Genomic DNA, 6,107 nt, shown 5'->3' on the forward strand with positions numbered 1-6,107 from the left:
GGCGGTGGAGGGGGAGCATTGGAACAAGCAAGGTGCAAGGAAAGGGGGAGAAAGGGGAGGGGGGAGGAAGAAGAAAGGGGAGGAAGGAGGGGAAAGGTGGTAGGTGGCTAGCGGGCATAGAAGTAGCCTGGGTCTCGTATGCACACTACTGCTATGGCAGCTTGCAAAATATCTATGGCTGGTGGTGCACTACCTATAGCGCTGGCCAAAATAACACGCTACTGGTAAAATCTTATAGGCAGAAAATATAGCAGTAGCGTGTTTATATCAACAAGCGCTATAGATCCAAAACTAACAGTAGCGCTGGTTTGGCGACGAGCGCTGCTAATATTTTGTGATCAGATATTGTGGTGTGTTACACTTAGCAGTAGCGTGTGTTTAGGAAACAAGCGCTGCTGCTAACATATACCAGTAGCGCTCTTTCAAGCCAGCGCTACTACTAAGTACTAGTAGCATTGGGTCACAAACAAACGCTACTGGTAAACTTATATCTATAAGGGTTTTCCTAGTAGTGATCTGTGGAGGGGGGCACCGCACACGGCCCCCTTCCCAATTCGGATTGGGCTTGGAGGGGGGGGGGCACTCCCCCACCTTGGCCGCCTCCTCCTCTCTTCCACCATGGCCCATTAAGACCCATTAACTCCCTTGGAGGTTCCGGTAACCTCCCGGTACTCCCAAAAATGCCCGAACCACTCGAAACCTTTCCGGTGTCCAAACATAGCCTTCCAATATATCAATCTTTATGTCTCGGCCACTTAGAGACTCCTCATCATGTCTGTGATCACATCCGGGACTCCGAACAACCTTCGGTACATCAAAACACATAAACTCATAATACCGATCATCATCCAACATTAAGCGTGCGGACCCTACGGGTTCGGGAACTATGTAGACATGACCGAGACTCACTTTCGGTCAATAAGCAATAATGGGACCTGGATGCTCATATTGGTTCCTACATATTCTACGTAGATCTTTATCGGTCAAACCGCATCACAACATACGTTGTTCCCTTTGTCATCGGTATGTTACTTGCCCGAGATTCGATCGTCGGTATCTCAATACCTTGTTCAATCTCGTTACCGGCAAGTCTCTTTACTTGTTCCGTAATACTTCATCCCGCAACTAACTCATTAGTCATAATGCTTGCAAGGCTTATAGTGATGAGTATTACCGAGAGGGGCCAGAGATACCTCTCTAAAACACGGAGTGACAAATCCTAATATCGATCTATGCCAACCCAACAAACACCTTCGGAGACACCAGTAGAGCACCTTTATAATCACTCATGTATGTTGTGACGTTTGGTAGCACACAAAGTGTTCCTCCGGTATTCGGAAGTTGCATAATCTCAGAGTCTGAGGAACTTGTATAAGTCATGAAGAAAGTAGTAGCAATGAAACAGACATGATCATAATGCTAAGCTAACGGATGGGTCATGTCCACCACATCATTCTCTTAATGATGTGATCCCTTTCATCAAATGACAACACATGTCCATGGTTAGGAAACATAACCATCTTTGATTAACAAGCTAGTCAAGTAGAGACATATTAGGGACTATATGTTTTGTCTATGCATTCATACATGTATTAAGTTTCCGGTTAATACAATTATAGTATGAATAATAAACATTTATCATGAATTAAGGATAAATAATAACTTTATTATTGCCTCTAGGGCATATTTCCTTCAGGCCTTGCCTCCACGGAAACGAAAAAACATGTTTTTTCTTCTATTTTTTTCTTCCGCGAGAGGCACGGTTGTGCTTTCGCGAGAGTCACAGTCGTGCCTCCTCAAAAACGAAAAAAATACGTTTTCTCTCTTTTTTCTTCCGCGAGAGTCACGGGTTTGCTTCCATGAGAGGCAGGGTTGTGATTTCATGAGAGGCACGGGTGTGCCCCTTTCGAAAAGGGAAAATCCCTGCTTCCGGTTCGATTTTTTCATCCGAATTTTTCTGGGAAAAAGTTCATCAAAACCTATCAACATGCGATCTAGTTTTGAAGATCTGGACGCGAGGAATCCAACGGTGAAAGCGGTCCGAGATTTGGATGCATGGTTTAAGAGGTAAACCATTTTGAATAAATAGAACTACGAATAAAGGGAAAACTCTTAGGTTGCGACAAGTGACGCACATGCAGCGTCCCACTTGTCGCAACCTGAGGAGGTTGGAGCGATCTTTGCAACGAGTACTCCTGAACTAGTGATTTTGGAAATTCCCGCGCCAGCAGCGGCCTCGTCGTCCCCCACGCTGCTTGATCACGTGTGGGCTGAGTCAGCATGGCCAACAACGTCTACAGCGAGTACACACGCATTACTTCACTACAACGCTGGAAAAAGTTTTCCCTCAAGTTAGGGTTTCGCTCCTCCCGGTGGCGATCTGGCCGCCATCGAGACGAATTGCTTCCCTACCACCGCGTCCTCCCGCCGTTCTCCCTCGCTAGCCAGGGTGCGCAAGCACCCGACCCTAGCAGGAACGGGGGCCGACGGATTTAGGGTTCCACCACAAGAATACCCGATTTGCTTTGTCTGCTTCGGGTGAGAGATATAATGGCTTCTGGAGGATCTTCGAGTACTGCGGGAATTGGTGATGTTGAATCACTGATGAAAGAGCTGGGACTGAAGGAGAAAGATCTGGACGATGTGATCTTCGATGAGGTGCAGGCGCCACCAGAGAAACCTAGATGGGTTGCTTTGGCTAAGGTTAACACTCCTAAATCCTATAGCCAAACTTGGTTCTATAGAAACATGAGATCAGCATGGGACGCGGCGCAAGAAGTAAAGTTCAAGCCCCTAGAAAACAATCTATATACTGTTCAATTTTCATGCTTGGGTGATTGAGAGAGGGTAATGAACGAGGGTCCCTGGAACTTCAGAGGAGATGCGGTGCTGATCATGCCGTACGATGGGATCTCACAACCCTCAACCATTAAGCTGGAAACAATCGATATATGGATCCAAATCCATGATGTGCAAGATCTATATGCCCATCTGGTTACACCGCTGGCTGCAAAGGTGGGTGAGGTTTTGTTCTCTGAACCACCATCAAATGACTTTGTGGGAAATTTCTACTGTGTGTGGGTTCGGCTCAATATCCTAAAGCCGCTGAAGAACGCGATGACTATGGTCAGGGATGGAAAGAGGCAGATATACAGAGTCAAGTATGAACGCCTCCCAGATTGGTGTGCGGTGTGTGGAATGCTAGGCCATCAGTTCAAAGAGCACGGCAGTGGGATTCATCCTCCTTCCGCCTTGGTATTTAAGGATCTCAGAGCCAGCTGGTTTATGCGCAGTGGACGGGGTCCAGGAGAGGGCCGAGGCCGTCAGGGTGGAAGGCATGGAGGCAGCTCAGGAAGCCGACCAGATCATCGTGAAAGGGATGCATACAACAGGTCAGAGGGGATCGAGATGAGAGGCTCAGGTGGTGGTGTACCCCCGGAGGCTGCGGATATTGATGTTGACATGGAAGAAGCAAGCAGGAAAAGGCTCGCGGGGAAGGAACTAGGGGTCAACCATACACAACTTTTGAACAGAGAGGATAGCCACAAGGTTGACGACCAGCTAGCCATTGTTCCTGTCACCAGTCCTCCGATTGTCAGGGAGCAGAAATGAACCAAGACGGGGCGTGATCAAGGCAATGCAAGCAACTCAGCAGTCAGGAATTTGTCGGGCTCCTTCGAGGAGCACCGCCAGGACCAATGAATGCTCTTTGTTGGAACTGCCGCGGAGCGGGTAAACCTGCGGCAGTTCGAGAGCTTCGCGATTTTGCGAAGAAGTTTACCCCTACCCTCTTATGTATTGTTGAGATGCAAATAGAAGGAAGCAGGGTAGAAGATCTAGCTAGCTCGATAGGTTTTGATAATGCTTATGCAATTGACAGTCAAGGCCGTAGTGGCGGCATTGGACTTTTCAGGAATACTGTAATAAAAATTGAAATTCTTGGTTATTCGTGTTATCATCTGGATGTGTCTGTTGAGGAGGAAGGAGAGGATAAGTGGAGGATGACATGCGTCTATGGTGAAGCCCAAACTCACCTGCGTCACCAAACTTGGACAGTTCTAAAAAACATAAGCACTTTGAGCACTCTTCCGTGGATCTGTATAGGGGATTTCAATGAAGTTTTACGTCCAAATGAGCACGAGGGAGTGGGACAACGTAGCAATGCTCAGATCCAAGCTTTTCGAGAGACTATTGATGTTTGCATGTTGCTAGATTTTGGATACAAGGGACAGTTTTGGACTTTTGAGAAGAGGGTAGCAGGAGATACATACACTCGGTGCAGGTTGGACAGGCCTTTGGTCAACTATGATTGGTTGGCGAGATTCCCCTTGGCCTCGGTCACTCATGAAACTGCAGCTTTGTCAGATCACCTTGCTTTACTCCTTGACTTCGGTCGGGCCAAAAAGGAGAAAAGGAAATACGAGTTCAAATATGAGACGATGTGGGAGACACATGAGGGCCTTAATGATGCGGTTCCACAGGGTTGGGGTGCAGATGCACCTTGTTCCAAGGTGGAAGAGTTAAGAGGAAATCTTGCAAATTTAGCTAAAGATTTGGGAAGGTGGAGTAATGACACTTTCGGCAGTGTACGAAAAGAGATTAAAGCCTTGAAAAAGCAGCTGGAAGAGCTACGGGGTGACCCACTACGTACGGGGCCATCACATGCAGAACTCAAGGTTAATGAGAGGCTGATTGAACTTTATCATAGAGAGAAAATTATGTGGAGGCAGCGGGCAAGGATTGACTGGCTGAGGGAAGGAGACAAAAATACAAAATTCTTTCATATGAGAGCGAGTCTGAGATGGAAAAAGAATCTCATCAAAGCTTTACAAAATTCTTTGGGTGCTATAGTAGTAGACCCTGACGAGATGAAGAGCATGGCGAATGAGTTCTATCAAACGCTATATACAACTGAAGGGGTGCAAGGCATAGACAATGTACTTAATCACGTGCCAAGGAAAGTCTCAGACGAGATGAATGCAATGTTGAACGCTGACTACACAAAGGAGGAGGTGAAAACATCCCTGTTTCAGATGTTCCCCACCAAAGCTCCGGGACCGAATGGCTACCCGGCGCACTTTTATCAGCATCATTGGGATATATGTGGGGATGACGTGATGAGGGTGGTACTGAGCATAGTCAGAGGTGAGCAAAGCCCGGAAAGCATAAATGATATAGTTTTGGTCCTGATCCCAAAGGTTCTAAACCCTACCTTACTCTCTCAGTTTTGGCCCATCAGCCTGTGCAACCTAATTTATAAGATTGCATCTAAAGTGATTGCAAACAGACTGAAAGTAATTTTGCCTGACATAATTTCTGAAAATCAATCTGCATTTGTACCGGGAAGATTAATCACGGATAACATCATATGTGCATATGAGTGCCTACATTTCATGAAGAAGTCCAAATCCAAGACTAATAGCTTTTGTGCCCTCAAGCTGGACATGATGAAGGCGTATGATAGATTGGAGTGGTCTTATCTGAAGGCCATCATGAGCAAATTGGGCTTTTCTCAGCAGTGGATCACCATAGAATGGGTATGGTTTCTTCAGTATCCTTTTCTATTCTTTTTAATGGTGAGAAGCTCGAGTCTTTCAGACCTACCCGAGGAATCGATAGGGAGACCCAATCTCCCCCTACTTATTCTTGATTGCAGCAGAGGGCCTTTCGTGCCTCCTGAAATCCAGTTCACAATCATCACTTGCAGGTATTAAGGTGGCCCCAACAGCCCCATCCATCAACCACCTTTTGTTTGCAGATGACAGCCTGCTGCTTTTTAAGGCTAGTGTAGAGGGTTCGGTTGCAGTGTCAAACCTATTGGAGATTTATTGCAATGCTTCAGGACAGCGTATAAATAATGACAAATCATCAATCTTCTTCAGCCCAGGTTGCCCGACTCCTTTGAGGACAGAGATCAAAAACACTTTACATGTCCAGAATGAGTCCCTGAATGAGCGGTATCTTGGCATGCCAACAGATGTTGGCCAGTCCAACAACGGTACCTTTAAATACCTGCGAGATCGGGTGTGGGAGAAGATCAACGGATGGATGGAGAAGCTACTTTCGGCAGCAGGGAAAGAGGTCTTGATCAAATCAGTCACTCATGC

This window comes from Triticum dicoccoides, chromosome 7B, assembly GCF_002162155.2.
Source record: "Triticum dicoccoides isolate Atlit2015 ecotype Zavitan chromosome 7B, WEW_v2.0, whole genome shotgun sequence".
Taxonomy (NCBI): domain Eukaryota; kingdom Viridiplantae; phylum Streptophyta; class Magnoliopsida; order Poales; family Poaceae; genus Triticum; species Triticum dicoccoides.